Source organism: Camelus dromedarius, chromosome 2 (assembly GCF_036321535.1).
Source record: "Camelus dromedarius isolate mCamDro1 chromosome 2, mCamDro1.pat, whole genome shotgun sequence".
Classification (NCBI taxonomy): domain Eukaryota; kingdom Metazoa; phylum Chordata; class Mammalia; order Artiodactyla; family Camelidae; genus Camelus; species Camelus dromedarius.
In genome coordinates this window covers 84989797-85010965 of record NC_087437.1, presented here as the reverse complement: position 1 = coordinate 85010965, position 21169 = coordinate 84989797, and the positions used below count along the sequence as shown (strand labels likewise).

The 21169-nt window shown below is 32.8% G+C and overlaps 1 long non-coding RNA gene across 7 annotated transcripts in view; it reads right to left on the bottom strand.

Annotated features, from left to right (window-relative positions):
• LOC135323329 (uncharacterized) overlaps nucleotides 1–21169 on the bottom strand; it is a 430798-nt gene that overhangs the window by 326423 nt on the left and 83206 nt on the right. For all 7 annotated transcript variants that reach the window (XR_010384767.1, XR_010384770.1, XR_010384765.1 and 4 more), the window contains exons 4-5: nucleotides 14352–14445; nucleotides 6233–6324 (exon numbers count right to left, since the gene is read on the bottom strand). This is a non-coding gene — a long non-coding RNA (uncharacterized LOC135323329). The remainder of the gene's footprint in view (nucleotides 1–6232; nucleotides 6325–14351; nucleotides 14446–21169) is intronic.

The following is a 21169-nucleotide window of genomic DNA, read 5'->3' as shown; positions in this document are numbered from 1 at the left end:
GATAAATCTTGTTGTTTTAAAGCACCAAATATTGACCTTTTCTGTTACTGGAGTTCAGTTGCCCTATCTGACATATTCAAAACAAAGAATTTTAAAAATCAATCTGTCAATAGTTTGCTTTATAGCCTCTGTGTTTCTGGTTAAGTTTTTACACTTCTGTGAAATCCTAAGAAAGTGCTCTCCAATAACTTCTTACAATTGCATTATTTTCATCTTCCCTATTAATTTTAATAGAACTAGATTTATGTTCCTTTTTAATTGGATCAATTAAGAAGAAGAAAAAAACTTCTTGTTTTTGCAAGTATATCATTAAAATTTGAGGGTATCCATCACTTATTATTTGTAAGCTATATAAATGACAATACTAATATTACCTACATGATAAAGTACAAGTAAAAAGAGAAAATAAAAGAAATATTAAAACAACAATTCATAAACTATTTCATCAATAGATGTAGTATATACATATGTATTAATCATGTATAATTTTATGTGGTAAGTCATATTTTACAATTAAGTTCACAAGGAGATGTAAAATATTACTTTTGACTTAAAAATACAAAAAGGTATAAAAGGAAGAGCTGTTCAGCTTAAAAAAACTAACTTTTATTAAATACAAGAGCAGGAAACAATTGAGAACAAAGAATATGTAATACTGTATGCAAATGTTTTCACCCTTTTTTCTTTTCAGAACTTATTGCTATAGAATAACGGATGGTTTAAGCTATAAAATTAGTTCAAAGTTTACAGAGCCCAACACTCACTGAGATCTAGAAATGTCATGTAACTTTTACATGTTAAGCATTAATTAACATAGTTGTTCTATAAATATAGTGATTAGTAGAAAATTAGACAATTTGATTTTTATCTGATCATTACAAATCCCTATGAACGCGCGTGTGTGTGTGTGTGTGTGTGTGTGTGTGTGTGTGTGTGTATTCTAAGTGGTCTGTTTCCATGAGACCTAAACAGATAAATCACATCTTAGGCGGTGATTAATATTTAAGTCATTAATAATGTACAAATAAATACACATTACTAGAAGAATATGAAACTATGGTAAATATTGCTCCACGGAAATTAGTTTTAAAATATTGATAACTAAAGGTATATTGTAAATATACACTATTTAAAGGCATGCTACATTTTTTTCTTAGTAGAATTTTATGAAATGATTTTGAAGACTATTAACATGCCATTTATATCAAAAGACATTTTAGCAAATTTGCTCTGAAATATTTGCTCAACAAATAACACGTATTTATTGAACAATATAAACCATAATCATTCAGACATTTAAAATATACTGAACACCTAGAAAATGCATCAGGTTTGAAACTAAGATTAATGTGCCAATAAAAAGGCATGATCCTTCTTCTTATGAATTCACAGGCATTATTCTAATCACAAAAATGAACTTAATGTTGTAATTTAATCATGAAGTATAATTTATTGCTATTAGTTTGTATTTCCCTATTGAGGGTATTTTTATATATCCACTGGCTCTTTGGAAACTATCTTTTGAGAAGTGACTATATCTTTGGCACAGTGGTCTTTAACATATTGCTTTATAAGACTTTTGTATTCAAATACGCAATAAAAATTTCCATTGTCATATGTTTCTGTAAAATTTTTTATAAAACATATCTCATCATTATTATAAAATATGTTTTTACTATATAACAAATTCTAATAAATATTTAAATTTCCCAGCACTATTCATTTAAACCCTTATTTCTGTCGTATAACAAACATGAATTTGTTAAGCTCTCTATTACGTTCAACTAGTCTATTGAAGTACCTCATGTAATACCAAACTTTTAAATTATAGGTTTAAAAATCTTGATTTCCAGTAGCATGTCTTTCTCTACATCTCCTTCTTAACCACTATTTTTTTCTTTACTTCTTTTTTATTCTCTCCATTTTTATTCTCTACTTTCTCTTTATCCTTCTCATTTTCTTTTAACTCTTCTATTTCCTAAATTGTGAAAACTATTCTTGAAACTTTATGCTCGTCCATAAATGTTTAAATCAGCCTGGATTCCATGAAAATCCTTGTAGGAATTTTGCTGGGAATCATGTTTAATTTGTGGATTAATTTCGGGACAACTGTCACGTTCATTAAATTATTATTAAATGAACTCATCTCTCCATGACCATGATATATCTCTATTTAGATCTTCTTATTATTTCCTCCAATAGATTTCTCTAATTTACTCCCATAAGATCATGACAGATTTGTCCCCCCACTTTCAGCTTCTCATCTCCTAATTTCTATTTTAAGAGGGTATACATTTTAAAATAGAAAGTATATTTTGAAATGATACTCTCAGGAATAAAAAAGAAAATTTTAATTTAAAAAATATTGAAGATTTCCAGTTTGGACAAGATGACATAGAATTGTTTCTTACTCCTCTTCTCTAAATATAAATTCTGTAAATAGTATACAAGGCAACATAGGAGGACTCTAGAAGGTGGAAAGTGTGCAGCAAGCTGGTTCAGGACCCCAGAACTGGAGGAATCACATAACAGCAAGGTGTTTATATCCCTAACCCCAGTAGAAGACAGCAATCCAGGCCCAGCACTTTTCTGGTCCCAAACCTAACAACAGCAGGCAGCCTAGGCAGGCTCATTCCTTCCCAGGATGAAACTGGAGCCCTCAGGCAATACCAAACAAGACTTCTACTACCTGACCACTAAGAACAGGCACCTATGGGGAGCCCTGATAACCATATGTGACCAGGGGAAGAGCTTGGGGAAACTCTGTCCACACTGGGTTGAAATTGCCCCTCCTCCCCAAGTGGCACATGGGTGGCTGGGCAGCACAGGAGAAATGGACCTGACACTACAAGCAACCCAGCATGGAAGCTTCTTTGTCCCTACAGGCCAATCCAGGACTCTTCTTTTTCACGGGGGGACATTGGAGTATTCAGACCCAACCTAAATAAGTGGCCCTGTCCAGGATGTTTGTTTGTCCATTAGGGCCTTAGCATCCTCATCCCCACCCAGAGACAGAGGGTAGCTGGAAAACCAATAGAGGAAATTCTGTCCCAAGAAGTGCCTAGCCCAGGAAGCACTTCCCTTTCTCCACAGGCAAGGGAAATCATCACAACTGGAGACTGGATAGGGAAGCCTCTTTATTCCCAAGAGCCTGAAATTCACCGTACCATCCCAACTGAGGGGCATCTAGTGGCCAGGACTAGAAATAGCTCTCCTACCCGCTCAGGCAGTCACAACAGCATCAAATAATCCAAGGAGACCAAAATAACACTGCAAGGTCTGAAAATGAAACTGCTGTTAACACATAAAGTCCACAAAAGTAGACCAGGACTTAAACCAGGGTAAGTGCAGATAGAATGAAGGCTATAACCAGATCAGGAAGTCAACATAATAGACAAAATGTCCAGAATACAACAGAAAATCACTCATGATATTAAGAGCCAGAAAAATAACAACCTGGAGAAAATTGAACTAACTGACACCAGCACCAAGATGAACCAAATGGAATTAGTCTATAAGGATTTTAAAGTAGTCATCATAAAAAATGCTTTAACAACCAATTAGAAATGTTCTTAAAGCAAGCAACACAAATTTAAATCTTAGCAAAGAAATAGAAGTTACAGAAAAAGGCAAATGTAAATTATAGAACTGAAAAATACAATAAGAGGAATAAAAAGACATGATGGATAGAATCGATAGCAGAGTGGTGGTGACGGAAGATGAAGGAAGTTGAGGACAGATCAATTGCTTTACCTAATCTCAGTCTCACCAGTCTGAGAGAAAGTAGACTGGAATCAATGAACACAGACAAAAGGGTCAGTGGGATGATAACAAAAGGTCATATACTGTGTCATCAACATCCCAGAAAAAGAGAAAGAGAACTGGGCTGGAAGGGCATCTGAAGAAAATGGCCCCAAACTTCCACATTTAGCAAAAGACACAGCAGGTTTAAGAAACTGAGCAAACCTCGAACAGAAATCTGAAGAATTCTATGCCAAAACATATCACAATTAAACTTCCAAAAACCAAAGACAAATAAAAAGCCTTGAAAGCAGCCAGACAGAAATGGAACATCAACTATAAGGGACACCAATTCTAATGACAAATGATTTCTAATCTGAAAACAAGGGGGTCAGAAGGAAGTGGCACAAAATTGTTTCAGTGCTGAAAAAAACAACTTCTCAGACTAGATTTCTCTATCAAGTAAAATAATTCTTTAGGAATGAAAATGAAATAAAGACATTCTCAGATAAAGGAAAACTAAATAAATTTGTCACTAGCTGGCCTAAAAATTGGCTATTGGAAGTTCTTCAAACAGAAAGGAAATGATAAAAAGGTATCTTAGATTATCAAGGAGAAAAGAAGAAAGATCAATGGAAAGAACAGTAACATAGATGTACACAATTGATTATCCTCCTCATGAGTTTATAAATCATCTCTGAGGATTAAAACAAAAATAAAACAACCATCAGACAGTGAAGGGACGCATAGATGCTTGTAATTTGGCCTGAACGGTGTGTAAAGCAATTTGCAGTCTTTATGAGGAATACACTACCCAGTCTGGCCATGACCTCACACCCCAAATCCCCCATGATTTACACTATGCCTAATTCACCCAATCTCAGGAGCAAGTCTTATTTAAAGTGATGCTTAAAGGATTGGTAGAATTTGCATGAGAGGGTTAGAAAGAGTGGGATTCCAAAGGAAACAGTTAGAAACAGTACATAGTTTTTCAGAGTGATAATTTGTTTATTGTCCCATCTGTGAGTTACCAAATATCTGTAACATTTTCTTTGTGTTCTGAGAACTATAATGTTTTGGAAAACATAAAAATGTACTTCATCATTTTCAAAATGTGCTTATAAAATTAATGTGTTGTTGCATATCAAGTTAAAATGCATTTATGAGAAAATGAATATTTAACTTTTTTCTAAGCATGACAAAAATTGTAGCACTGTGTTTTTATAGAATATACAAGTGCAGACATAAATATTTTTGTAAAGGACTACAGACTATGAAAATACCTTCATTTTCTCTTGATCTTATAAATCGCTACAAAACAGAAGGAAATAAATTATTCCTTTCTTACGAGAGCTTTTTGCCTGTTCACAACAGATGTTGTTTCCACAAATTAGTCTATAATTTCTTTCATAACTCAGACAGAACAACCCTTCAATTTATAGTCAGGAAATAGATATAGTGCTGCATATAATTCTGGTAATTATGTAACAAAATTGCACTTTGCTATATGAAAACCTCGGCCATCAATCATTCAGTTTAGTGTTGGGGCAACTTAATCTTCTGTTGTACCATCTGCGCAAGGCTCAGCCACAAACACAGCAGACTACCAAGGAATGAAATGTAAATGATCAGTGTGAAAGATAATAGCTGAACACCTAGCCACCTAGATGGATAGCCACCATCTAGATACATCGAGCTGGTCTGTACTGCATGCAATGAATGCAGACTTTTTTTCTGGGGAGAGACATACATAATCAATTTTCTACTTCATAGAATTCCAATATATTTGTCACCTAGTTTACAAACAATAATAACAACTTTGGTTTAAGTAAAATAAGTATTTCCTTTTCTAAACATAGTTTATAATATTTGAATTTGACACCATATGTGAGTCTTAGATTTGAGAAGAAGTTGTTTTAGATATCATAGTTCTGAATGAGAAAAATTTATAAACAGTAGGGGGAAGAAATTGGCATATTTAGTTCAGGAAATTTATAACTCTTAAATTAAAAGCCTAGGGTCACTTTCAAGGTTTTCAATTTATTCAATGTTATGTTCATTTTATATCGTATAGACATGTAATAGAATTTCATTAATGATAAAGTGTTAGGTTGAATGTCCTAGAGAATCACTGCTCATCTTAATATTTTACATTGGTTAATAATTTGTATTTTAACAGCATTTTCTATTCATTATTTTTTGAAGCTTAAAATATTTTATAAAATAGCTGATGCAAGCTTACTGATCCCACTTCACAGGACATATTGAAATTCAAAGAAGGAGAATAACTGCCCAAGTCCAACAGTATGTAGGTGAAAAAGGTCAAAATACAAGTCAATTCTACCATCTTGGCAACTTTAATTCAAGGCTTACACAAAAGTGGATATTCTTGTTATTTCTAATACATGTAAATGTAATATATTGGAAATACATGCCTTTTAAAGTGTTAAATGTTTCTATGTATTCAGACATATAAAATATAACAATTTACCTTGTGTTATAGCAGTCAGCCTGAGGAGAGCAGAGAGAAGTCAGTCTCCACGACGGGTTCCTGGGACTGAGACAGCATAATCCCTGAGAGACCTGTGGCCAAAATCAACACATCTATGAACTTGAACAATTGAAGGTTCTATGTCCCCACCTTAATGGATCTGATTTACAGAAAATCAAGGATGAGAGTATACTTCCACATAGTGGGAAGCAGGGCTTTTAGATATGTCAATTATTGATTTTAGCTAGGTAAATGGCCACGACACATCTTTGGAATATGAAATCCTAAGAGGCCAAATGGATAAGATTAAATCAAAATCACTATCACATTAGACTTTACGTAGGCAGGCAGGGACATGCCAGGACCTGCAGGCAGGCAGGGACATGGCAGGACCTGCAGGCAGGCATAATATCTCTACTCAGAAAGTGTAGATACAAGTTCAAGGGATGCAAAATCTATGTTTTGAATCTTGGTTGTGTTGGTAGTTTGTACTGAAGAAGAGATATGAAGCCAAGGTGCTGTACTCTGTCTGGTAACAGTGTGCACCTGTGTGCCTTCTCCTGTACTTGAACATATTTTTTCTTATATGGGTCAATGTTGCTAGTATGAAAATAGCTCCCCAAGAAAGGCAGGGACTTTGCTGCATCAGATATTGTTCCTACCGTAAGGAGGAAAACAGCACAGATACAACATTATTAAAACACCTGGCTTTTAATCTTGGAGCGAAGAAAATCTAGTGCAAGTAACCATTATTGATATCACGAACATGCACAGCAACTGTGCTGCTAATACTAATAGTGTCAGAGTACAGTGTGCAATGCAATTCCAAGGTAAATGCATCCTGTCCAACTAAAACCCTGCACATTTTCATACCTCTGTCAAAAATTTAGAAAAAGTAAACACTAAAGTATTTAGCATGAGATTATTGTACACAAAAGAACAGTTCTTGAATTGGGAGTTTTCAAATTCAAAACTGGTATGAAGCTCGGAGTCATGACTTCACAGGATGGTTTATAACATGAAAATGAGGAAGTTGTTTAACCTTTACAATGATTGGTTATTACAATGGAGGTTTCAAGATGATATGAGATTGGTTAAAAGTAATTATCTTATACCATGCTTGGAAGATGACTTAAGTTTCTTTTATGATTATTAGGGGCATTTACAAGAGATAACCTAAGTTTCACTTAAATTCATAAAATAAGCTAGATTTAGTTTTTCTTAAGTGGCTTAAATGGTTTTGTCGGCTTGGAAGATTTTCAAGCCTGGTTTTCATTTTATTTTATTTTAACACCTCTTATCCAGACAAATGACTGCAAGGGAAGCCACTTCAGATCTTGCCTACAATTTGGGTCTCAGTTTTAAAGTTCACCGTTCATGGATACTACATCTCAATCATAAAAATATACGATAAAACTTTTGATTTGAAAATTAGAGGAACATACAGAGATATGAGCACGAGAGAAGCCTGTATCTTGCAACCGAGGGTTGAAGAGATACACTTATTGAAACAGGCATCATAATTTTAGCAAAGGTTATAAATCTCCAACTGAGTAATATCTGCAATTGTGGTACAGATGCCTGTGTAGTAACAGGCCACGGACAAGCACCACTGGGGCAAGTTGAAAAGGGGAGTTGTGAATTGCTCTGAGACCTCTAAAAGAGGCAAAGTTTTAACTTGAGTATTTAAATATTAAATCTTCAGTTACAGCAACTGGATAGTGTTACAGCAACTGCCCAGTGTTTTCTGCCAATGATTTCCTATAGGAAGTGTATGTTGTCAGCATATCCTGCTGCATGCCTGTATTAGAAATTCTGATAAAGATAATCTGAGGCTTCATTGAACAAGAAGCTAATGACCAAGTAATTGTTCTACAGTATTATAATTAAGTATGATGAGCCCTGATAAATGCCACTTATTAGTCCATCATGGCATTTAATTGATCTAATACTGCACAGTGTTTGAAAAGATTGAAAATAGGAGACAGTGAAGGGCAAACAGGTGGAATCATGCCTTATGTTTAAAAATGTACTTTAATAGGAAAACCATTAACATTCTCATCAAACAAATTAAATAGACAATGAATACTTTAAAGTCACACACACGATTATTCTTTGGAGGAGCAGACATATCACCTTACTGCTGTGAAAAAAGGACACTTTTGCTACTGGACTCATTCAATGGCACAGATAAAGTTCTGTGTTCACTTTTATGTGTGCCATAGTTTTTGAGAGAATTTGATTAATCTTTAAAATTAAAGGAACTAGCATGTTGTAAGGACATGAAGTTAGAGCCTATAAAAAAGTTGAAAAAATGGGGATTATTTTAAAATTCGGAAAATGAATCTTGAAGGATGCTATCTTCAGATAATTGATCTGTTGGCATGTAGAACTGAATTGAAACTTGTTTTGTGTTGCTCTGCATGTCCCTTGTTTAAATTTTGGTGCTCCTATGATTACATTATTTAGCCTGAGCTGTATCATAGTTATGCTGAAGTTCATGTATGTGGATGTTTTTATTTCTTCTCCACAGCCAGTTCCCATTTCAATAATGTACAGAAACCTCATTTCTCCTTGATGTATCATGGAAAGTCAGTACAGTTCGGTGACATGAGAAGTCTTATTCCAAAACACAAGATTGATAACTGGGGACTGTCTTAACCATGAGCAAACAGTGAAAACATTACCTATACAGCTTTCCAAATATTATCTGCCTGGGTTGTCTGTTTCTATACCTCACTCAGTTTTGGAAAATAATTATTCAAGTTTGTCCTGTGTCTCCAAATATAAAGTGTTAGAGAAGTTTACTGTTTGCAAGAAGATTACTCAAGAATATCTCTAGCAATAGTCCTATATTTATGTTAATCAACTTCTGTGTCATAGCTCTAACACATTCCAGCCTGTCATCTACTGCTATGTCATCAAGTTGGGTTGATGAATCTCCAGATATTCTACGTGTTTATTTTGATTTAATTTTATTGGTCCTTCACCGGTTTTCTTTTCGTTACTGTTCTCACTTTTATACCTCCACAACTATAGTTACTACTTCTATTTCCAATGTCACTCCATAGTTCCTTTCAAATTGAAAAATCCTTTGCATATTTTCCGTTAGAAAATACAAATTGATCATTTTCATCAATGTTGATGACTTGAGTTTTTTAAAGCACAAGTTTCAATGCTAACTCTATTTCCTAAAATAATTATTTCTTATTACAAATCTCTGGTTGTCAAGAATATGAGCTTCATTAAGAAATCAGAACAAAGTCTGAAAAAGTAAGATGCTGAAAATAAAGATAAGTGTTGTGACATTTCTTTTCTAGTTCATTTTTGAATTTTCAATATGATCTCTTTAATTAAAATATTCAGTAGTACTGTCATAGGCAATTTTATGATTTGGAAAGGAAAAAGTTTTTTGTTGTTGTTTTAAAACTGAAGGAGGTTTACAAACCAGATATAATGTTAATGCTTCAAATTTTATTTAGCATTTAAGGTTTTCTTTAATGAGCTAAAACAAAGGATAGGATTGCTAAATCAGACTCATATAAATGAGTATCAAGTGTTACTAATAAATTCAAGAATATAAGAAATCAAGAGGTGTAGGCAAAGTAGAGGGATGTCAGGTTTTCTGAGTGTGACCCCCCCAGGTTTTCTTTTCCACCTTAAAAGTACTTTGTAGCCAAGTATAATAGAAGAGTTTTCAAAGACAAGTGTGCAAGTCACTTCATCCAACGAGAAGAATTCTAGGATATGACATATCTCCACTTTATGTTCAAGTGTTTGACATATCTTCACTTTATGTTTAGTTTCACATGCTATATAGCATTTTCCAGAATTCCATAGATTCTAATTTTGTTTCATTTTTACCAAAAACAGTTGTAAACTAGAAGCACTTCACAGTCAAAGAATTTCCTTCTAATAAACATCATTGGTCTGTATATAAGACCATTATCATTGTGCTTACAAGGCATTTAAATCTCATTATCTACATTCTTTCATTCCCAGTGTGTCACTGATAATGGAAGAGAAATGGATACCAGTCTAGTTAATTAACTCCTCTCTTTCATCTACAATATTTAACTTGATTCTGAAAACCGTTAAGTGTACTGCACAGGCAGATAACATTATCAATTTGATAACCCAGATCACTCCCTTCATTTTGGTAGATCTCGGACAATAACCAAGCTGCCAGAAGCAAGGCTTTTTCTTTTCATTTTTTTTCTCAATTTTGTCTAAAAATTTCTCAATATTACCTCCAACAAGTGGGTTTTAAGGACAACTAACTTACAACTTTCATTGTATGACTTTATGACTGCTAGTAATTTCTTATAAAAATATAATTTATAAACTTTTCAGAAAAAAATCATATTGTTAGATTCCTATTGCAAAGGTAGAGTTCTCAATTACTAGAATTGGGGAAAATATAGGTAAATTCTTAGGTTTATAAAATCTACTTACAAAAATAAAAGATGAAAATAATTAGAAGAATCAACCTTCAAAGCAGGAGGATTCTTACCTCACGTATGTGTTTAAAATATTTAACTCCCATAAGGGTCTTTTAAACTAGTCTATTTAACACACAGTAGGTATTCAATGAATATCTGATGCCTAACTGACTAATTGCATAAAAATAAAAATATGAAAAGCAAAGCACGATGAAGGCATTTTGTTATTTGCAATAATTGGAAAATGAGCTTATTTTCAATGTAATGGTGCGTAAGACTTGAAAGTCACAAAAATGTATGCTGGATAATACCTACAAATCCTAAAATGCATGTGGTCTCAGACTGGTATTAAGTCCATGGAACACACTATTCAAAGAGTTAGGAAATTATTCAATTCTTACCTTTCTCTGAGAACACTAAAAGATTTCTAGCTTATACAGTAGAGTAACACTTAAAATACCTTTCTTAATGCACCAATTTCTTTGCAACTATTCTTAAGCAAAATTTCAATTTTTGTCCCAAGATTTAGCCATGAATAATTTCATTTTTTTTCCACTTGTTTCCCCCTTTTCTTGCAGTGAAGACTTGATCTCTTAATTTAGGAAGCAAGAATCCTTATTCTTGAGAAGATGGGACATGGGGAGAAATCTACTGGACAAACAGAAGACACTACTTAGCTGATAGAGGGACTGGGAAAGACAATTATGCTAAAAATACATATCCTAACATTTTTGGTTCTCTCTCACTTGAAATATGCAGTGTTCAAAAATCAATCACAAAAATAGAAGTGAGAAAAATCTAGATTTGTCAAATAATTAGATTATTTAATGTAAAATCTTGATTCTTTTTAAAAAGATAGTTAAAAAAACATTCGAAGTATTAATTTCAACTTGAAACATTAATCTAATAAGTATTTTAATTTATCTTATTGAAACTAAAATGAGCTTTAGTTATTTATTTTATATAAAAAGGTTAATCCTGTGTTATTAATATATTTATGTGAAATAAAATTTTAACAACTTGAGCATGATCTGAAGTGCAATTCTGTTCTTTGTTGGATATATTTTTTTAAATGTAGTTTTCCTATCAAAGAAAGAAAAACAGAATTTCAGATTTAAGCAACTTACATTGCTGCAAATTTTATTTATCAAACAATGAAAACCTACATTAGTAAAAATAAAATTTTGCTTAATTTTAGGAGTGAAACAAAATTTTATAATCATCAAAATTCTAGAAATTTTCTATAAACATTATGACAGTAATATTATGTGTAAGAAATGTGGTGAATACTTCCAACTGATTATCTTTAAAATATTTTATGAAAAATAAGCATAAAAATGTATATTATTCTCTGCCATACACAGAGGTGATACAGCCTGCAGAAAGTTCTTACTAGTATTTATATACTTTTCTAAACCAGTAGCAGTGGGATAATGATGAATTATTTATCATCTCTATGTGTATATGGCCCTCAATAAGATGTTTACATGTGCATAATAGCACATAAAATGTTTCAATTAATTTGTGGAAATGCTCTGTAGAATATACTGATTTACCTTATGAAATCCCTTCTTAGATACCTCAGCTTTACAGAGTAAGTCCATATACTGTGTAAGTTGGGAAATAGCAAAATTTAAATTTTAATTGGATTTTATAGTAACAATTTATTTGACATAGCATCATTCAATTTTTCTGCCTCTCATTTTCATCTATTGTTAAAAGAATAATATAGATGAAATTGTAACTAATATTCCTTCCAGGACCACAGTGCTATATATTTGCTTTACTTTGCTTTGCTTAATCAAAAGCTTTGAATTCCAAAGCTTTTGTCATTTGATTAGTTATTATTTACAGTCAATAAACACCTGGGAATATTTGGCAGTTGAAACTTCCTAGTGGAACTCAATAAATATTATTAGCCAGATAAAAGCTTTTTGTCATTAATATTAAAGATGACTAAATATTGTTTTGTCTGTTTAAAAAGACACTTGATTAATATACACTTGTTCCTTTTGTCTATATATTTTCTTAAAAACTACTGTAGTGCCTTTGCTTCCAGGCATGTTCTGTTCTAGGTTTACACTGCTTTTGTAGAAACACCTCTTGCGTAAGTGTGAAAACACTGACTCAGAATGAGTGTATTCTCACCTATGCATTGGGTATATTACCATTGGTAAAACAGTTGAGTTTTTTAAATACCAAATTCAAAAGAAAATTTTAGAATGCTTTGAGTAAGCACAATTCCTCTAGAAAGAGAGCATGCTAAAAACAAGCACACAAAATTCTTAAACATACTTCTAGGATAGTCTTACCTCTAGAGTGCTTAATGTAAGTATACACTAAATAAAAGCCATTAACCGACTTTTTAAAAAGTCTGAAGTATACATATCTTCATTGTCTTTTCAGCCTACAGCTGTTCTAATGAGAAATAGTCTAATTCTATAAGGGTCATAAATAGGTATCTACTAAAACTAAAATCTGAAACATACATTTCTCATTTCCTTGTTACTGAATCAAAATTGCTTTTTTAATTATTTTACTTACTAAGTAGAAAGTTAATCCAAAAGAATGTGGTGGGAAATATTTAAATAATACTTCATTTTAAAAAGGCAACAATTGTTCTTTTATGAGAATGCCATTGACAAAATGAAATGTAAATTTTATTTCCAAATAGAAATGATTGATTCTTCAAGAAGACTCTTTTACAACATGAAGTAAGAGCAGTATGAAAAATTGAGCCCTTTGTCTCTACCATTTCCTAATTGTATCATATACATGTCCTATTAAATACAAATTATCCTGAATTATTTGCTGTGCTCTTGATGAAGTATAATTATTTATTGCCCCATTTAACATGAGGGTCCTTCTACATAAAGAGGGCATCTTCGGAAGCCTCACTTTGTGTGTTTAGGTGTATGTGTCATGTCTGTGTGCTTGTTTGTGTGTGTGTGTGTGTGTGTCTGTGTCAAGGATGTTAGAGAAATCTAAGAAAAATTGTAGGTAAATTGTGTATAAATCTTTATTTCTGTTGTTCTTGTTTTTTAAAAAATCTACTATCTTTTAAGAGGCTGTGGTCTAAAGAAGTAAGTATGCAATTTTTCTGGGCATCACTTTATTTTTCAAAGAATAGTAAAGCAAACTTAAATATCAAATTATTTACAAGGTTTTATAAAAATAATACCCATCAAAGATGTTTAGTTTATACTGTTAGCAGTTGAGAAACAATTTGATTACTCTTTGAATAGACTTCTATGGCAATTTTCAGAAGAAATATCTCCCTAAAAATAAAGTGAATTATCACTAAAATAATTTAATTATTTCAACCTTAAATTCCCAGTTTCAAAAGCAATGAAAATGTTACTGGAAACATAAAGGGATGAAACATATTGTCAACATAATGAAAAGAAACTTAAGAGATAGTCTTGTTTAGTGTCCCATTCTGTACTAAAAATATGTTGCATTTCATAGAGTTTTACTTTTTCTGGTTGTATCCACTATTTAACAGCAATGCATTTTTGTTTTGGCAGCAATTCCCTTGACTGCTGCACATTACTTGTATTTAAAAAAAGAAAAGAAAAGGCCAAAATTAAAACTGCCAAGTGTTGAGAAGTTGCAGGTGCACTATTCATCAAGAGAGGAGAAAATATTTGAAGTACTTATTAGTAGTCTGAGCTTACCATTCCTCAGTTTTTTTTCCTAGTCCTTAGCGGTCCTTTGCAGTTTAAACAAAATATCGTCATAAATAAGAAAGGCTGCTATCCTCATGAAATCCTAAAACAACAAAGGAAAGTGATTTTTCAGAAAGATTAGTCTGGTCATATGATTAGTTCATAGATGCATATTTTATACACGTTAAACAGAAAACAAATTGCTGGGTGTAATCATTTTCTAAGATAGTTTCCTCAGTGGTCAGCATTTTTAGTTATTCTGTGGTGACAAACAAACTAAATATTATTTCTCAATAGTGAGATGACTGCTGCTCACTGTTCCACAATGTTTTCCATTCCATCTCCCAAGGTGGAGAAGCAGGTACCATTGAGGACATTCTGTTCTTGTATCAGAAGGAAAAGAAAAAGAAAAAGCACTGGTGGAAAAAAAGAGATGACAAAGTTTAACCTCAAATATATACCCTTGTTTCTGCTCCCATTCCATTGACCAAATAAGTGGAAAAACAAGATCAACCCACATGCCCTCTTCCATATCTGAGGGTCCCATTCTTTCCAAATTAGAGCCCTTCCGTTGGCATACAGACATACAATTTGACAACCCTGCTTCTTCCGTAGTCTGTTACTCTTATTCCTAGACCTGATTCATGCTTTTTCTGCTTTGTAGCTGCCCAAGATGAGAGCCTCTTTATATTTTGCCTAAGGGGTGCTTTGGAATTCATACTTCACTGCAAATTGGTAATTAATCATTCTCATTTGTTGTCTATCTCCAAAGCCTTGACTATAGCCAACATAGCCATCCAATCCCACAGCTATTTTAATTACTATTTTACCTATCTTTCCCAAATGCCTGAAATATTTTACCAGTAAGTACATCCCCTTTACACTGGGAAACCATCACAGTGGACAGTTGTCATATTCCAGATTACGATCTCAGTGGAAGTTTAAACAGTTACACTGTGAGTACATCCCAAGGGATATCTGCACTCTACCTACAACCAGTAGTGGGATCCTTATTGTCAACCAGCATGATTGATCCAGATATATATGTTATTGAAATATTCTATCTTATTTAATGCATTGCGCTTTCATTCTTTAATGGTGTCTTGTGCTAAACAGAAGCCTAATTAATGTCAATATGGCCCAAATTATAAATGGCTCCAAAAATCCCTTTAACCTGCTAGTATTTTCATATTACTTCTCAACTTGGATTCCCCTATTTATTATATTTACTCTCTGCCTCACTAGAATGTAAATTTGATAGGCAGAGATTGTTATTCATTTGGATCATTGCTGTCTTTCAGACACAGAATAGGTCCACTCCACATTATTGAATGGAAGGATTATAGAGGAAAGTGGCAATTGCAGAAGAAAAAAAAAATGATATATACACTCTGTCCACGTTCTTTGGTGATTTGGTTGGTTTTATCATTAAAACTCTAGTTACAAAATATTTTTTTCTTTTCTATTTATGATAAACACAGCCCCAGAGAGATCAGAAAATAATAGCCATATAAACACTTGTATTAAAGAAGCCATTGATTGTTGCCTGTCTATGGTTACCAGCTATCATGACTTAATATGGGATGATACCCAAAACTGTTATTCAAAGTCAAGGATCAGAGGTACTTGAAAGCAAAAGTGGTGTACTAGAAAATAATTTATGGCAATGCTTTGGTTAAGGGGTTTCAACTTACGTAGAAAGTGTATCTGTGTCTTTGGATTATTTTGATTTTTAAGTCTTTGCTTCAGAATATATGCTTACATGAATTTGATATGAAGATTTAAATCATGCTTAATCTATCCTCTTACATTAATCCTGAGATATTTTCTAGAAAAAAGTACATAAGGTATTCAGAAAGAAAAAAGGTGGTGACTTAACATGTAACTATCTTTGAATCATCTCCGCCACAGATTATTGGTGACACTATCTTGCTTACATAAACTAAGCTGCTCAGATGTCTCCAGATACTCCAGACATTTTGAAGGACTCCTTCATATCAAGACAATAAAATTTGATTATTTACCCCACAAAAAATGGAAATCCAGCCTTGCTTCCAATCTCTAGGGATCTCAGAGGCTTAATTATAGTTATCCTAATTATCCTTTGTTTTGATATACTTTCCCTGAATTCTTCCTCTTGCCTGTCTTGCCTACTGAAGCTGGAACAAGTATTTTTAAATATGTAAGTTAGCCAACAAATATGGAACAACCAGTGAACCAGCCCCTCTGGATTTCCATAGAACACTACTAAATGTCAGAAGTATTTTTGCAGCAAAATTTGAATGGAGGGAGGTTTATGTTAGTGGAGGAATTGTACAGAAGCATAGAACAGTAAGCCACTAACACATCATGCATCTGTTCTTAGAAGTGTGTTGCTAATCCTTCTCTCCTACACCTCAGACACTACAAATTAACTTGCTCTTTAGGCAAAGGGCTTGAGATCTTGCTACTTAGCCTTTTCAGACCTCTCTTCCTCCCTCCACCTTCTCTCCATAAAGATGCAGGCCTTTACTCTTTCTCTCTTGGGTTTCTTCCCTGAAATTCAGAACTCTATTCATTTCATGAGGACCACTGATTTGCTACCCTGTATCCAACTCAATGTCCATATTTCCTTATCTGAAAACAAATTAAGGCACCAGAGTCATGATAAGGTCAACTATGTCAGTCCTTAAATCATTTAACAGTGTGAAAGAACTAGCAGAGGCTTTAAAATTTCAATCGTTTCTTGATATGAGCAAATATTTGCCTCAGATTCCCCTCCCTGTATTCTTCACTTTAGAGAAACTTCCATTCACAATCACCCACCTATCTAGCATAACTAGCTATACTTTTTATAGTTGTTTTAAATATCAATTTGTGGGGTTTTTTTTTCTAGCTACATTTATACAACCTGTGATAACATCTCTGCATAGTATCAGCTTCAAGAAACACTTGAATGAAATCTCAGAAGAAATAAACAGCTTTGAGGAGTATGCTTTTGTCACTAATAGGGAAAAAAAAAAAGTCTAAAACAAAATGAAATAGAATTAAGTATTTTAAAAGTCAGTTTTGACCAATAGTAAAAGGAATTTAATCATGACAGTACCAAAAAGAATCACATTATGTGGCACCTAGAGTATCATTTAGACTGGAGAGTGGTTCAAATGTATTAATATATCTAATGCTCTAACACAGTAAAAATGGAGTGCTTACCATCTCTCTGAATTGTTCCGTTACCCAGTCCCTGTTTCTTCAAACACTGTGTCAGAACTATGAAATGTATTCCTGTAATGCTCAGTCTCATTTTAAATTGGTAAAAACATTATCTGGCTTTTCAATGTTTAATTTCAAATGTATTTTCCTATGGAAATTGCTCCATTCATTGAGATAATGTGACATCAAATTATAAGCTCTGTGCAGCTGTCACTCTCTGCCAGGCATTCAGAAATATAAATGAAAACTGACATGCCATTTATCTGACAAGTCAGTGTCACCAGTAATAATATCTGAGCCTTGTACATTATCAGTTTCGGGGAATGTGTGAGTTAAAATGAAAACTGAAAATAACTTTTGTGTATCAGAATAAAAGTATACAACTGATTTTGATATCGGTCATATTTTAGTTTGCAGTTGGGTAAGCCTAAAGCACTGCATGTGAAAATGAATGTTATACTAGAAGAGGGAAAGTCTTTTGTGAAAGTGAGTGGAACTCATGATAGCTATAATGTGAACACTGCATTTCTGAGAACCAACTTTTAAGTTAACTTCTTGTATTTGTTTAATGCCTAGTATACAGAGCAGCTGTATATACATTATTTCACTTGATTATCTACAACTCTACAACTCTCTTATGAATTTCATGGGACTATTATGTATTCTCATTTTTCAAATTGAGAAACTGGCTCTCAGGGCATTGAATAACTTCTTCAGATTCTCTTGTCTGGTAAGTGTTAATCCTAAGACTAGAGTATAGAAAACATGTATTTTTAGACTAATGTCTTATTTTGTATTTCATTGCCTCTCCTGCTCCTTCATTTTGATTCTTATTTCATGTTTTTCATACTGTCTAAAATCGTAGTTTATTTTTTAATTTAACATATAATAAAGCAACATAGTAGACAAATAGAATAAATTTCAACAACATAATTTCTGATAGTACCTGTAATTTTCATCCTGTTTGCTTATTATTAGTTGTATTTATATGTTATTATTTCTTGAAGGCAAACTTCATATAGCAAGAAACAGTTTTTACCATGGAATCAACAACTCCTATCAAAAGATTGAGATCATAGCTGTCATGTCATATATAATAAATTTGTCAAATAAAGGGATATTCCAAGATAAAATATCAGAGATAATTCAAAAATTAATGATGTTTTAAATAATCAGCCCTTTTTAGTAATAAACCTGAATACATATAGGAAAAAGACAAACAAAAAACCAAAGTAAAAGTATTGCATAGAAAGTGAATTCATATATGAAATCAAAATATTTTTTGTACAACACTGTATTCCTATAATTGGATACTTTTACATTTCATTAAGGATTTTTAAACGTTGCATATGAAATCCGCTTGTTGATATAACACATTCCAGATCAACTGACCTTCAGTGCACAATTCAGAGCTAAGCTTTCACTCAGAATTTTCCTTAAGGAGTTGTGACTATCTAGCTAAAGTTAAAGGTCAAGATTTTTTCACAAATTAAGCTGACAAATAAAGTAAAATACATGAGAAATACAGTTACAAAACTTCTGCTAGATGTAACCTCTTTAAGCCGACTAGTAAATTAAAAAGACCTTTTCAGAATTATAATTGTTTTAACTAAACAATAGTAATGGTTCGCAAGGACAAAGTAGTTACCTGCATAAAGTCAGATCAGAATACAGTATTCTAAATACCACCAAGAAAGGGAAGTAAGTAACTTCACTATTTTTCTCATGTACTACATACATATATATATATATATATATATTTATGTATTGAAAGATAGTTGATGTACAATGTTATGTCAGTTTCTGGTGTACTACACGGCGATTTGACATTTGCATACATTGTGAAATGATCACCACAATAAGTCTAGTGAATATTGGTCCCTATACAAAGTTATTATTATGCTATGACTGACCATATTCCTTATACTGTATATTACATCCCCAAGACTTACTTATTTTACAACTGGACATTTGTACCTATTAATCTCCTTCACGTAGTCCACCTACCTTTTTTTCTCTGTATCTTTGAGTCTGTTTTCATTTTGTTATATTTGTTTGTTTTTGTTTTTTAGATTCCACATTTAAGTGATATCACACAGTATTTGTCTTTGGATAACTTGAGTTTTACCAACAATGAGAGAAAACTTCACGGATAGGAGTTATGTTTAGGATTTAGCCTTGTCTTTGTTGGAAGAACTAAAAAGTAACATTAGGTTATAGTGGTCGCTTCTTTTTTGAGGAGAACAAGGACACCTATATTTATACAGTTTGATTCTGTTCAATCAGATAGTTGTTCTCCAATTGCTTATGATATTATTATAGCTAAATAGTCAACAATTACTTACATTATTTATATCCACAAAAGCTAATAGGCATTAGAACCTTTGTTGGGGGCTGAGGGAGGGACAGACTGACCAGTGGCATTAAAAAAAGGTTCCAGGGTGCTGGTAATTTCTACAACTCTATCAGAGTAATGGTTACACTGATACGTCTACTTTGTAAAATTATAATGAAGTCGTGCACTTAAGAGTTGTGACCTATGTGATATATTTTTGCTACACTTCAACAATAATATTTTTCTGAAAAATGTTTAGATAATCTTATTTTAAACAACAAAAATATGTTCTTGACATAAACTTGTAAATGGGCATGAACTTTTTGGAAAGGGGAAAAATGCAGGTAAGAGGCCTGCAGGGCAGGGTGGATGATGGTAGTGTGTGTAGCCGTCATGGACTATTGAGGATAAACCAGGAGAGCAAATTGGAACTTAATGGCTAAGGATCCTGTAGGATATGCTAAGCATTTTTATTTTATCCAAGAGCGATAAGACATTCTTTGAAAGTTTAAGACAATTTTGTGTAAGTGAACAAAAGTTTACTACACCATTGAAGGACAAAGTTACTGAATAGACAGGTGGTCAATTCTCAGCATTTACTAGTCATTTTAGTTTTTTTCCCATAAAAACAAATTTCAAGACAGCAATATTAAAGCTAAAAGTCTTGACTAATATTGATCAAAAAGGTTCTAGAAGATGAAACTATTACAAGTTGATGGTACATTACTAAATCGTTCAGAGTTTTTTTTTTTAACTTGAAGCATTTATCCTTATTTCTTGTTAATTGCAACAATATGACAGAAACATATTAAAATACATGACTCTCTCTAAAATATTTTCTTTACAAAAAATGAGAACACTAATTAACATTTGATGGTTTGGGAAATGGGAAATAAAACTGATACAGATGAGTTGGCTACACTTTAAATATGTCTCCATTACAACTGTTACAACCTGGCCCAACTCATTTGTATCATCACAATCACCTCCTAGTTGATCTCCTTGATTATAAACCTGCTTCTTTTCACACTATTATGAATAGAGCAGTTTGATCTTGTTTAAACTTATAATAGACATCACTACTTTACTCAAAACCCTCAAATTACACCCTACTTCAGAGTAAAATTCAAAGTCATTATTATTTCAAAGCTCTACCTGTTTTTTGTTTGTTTGTTTTATTTTTTGGTCACTGCTTAGCTCTCTGATCTCATCTCTTACTGCTTTCTCCATCACTATCTCTGTCTCAGTCATGTGCACTTCTTCCCTTTCTTGGAACGTGCTAAGCATGCTTTCATATCAG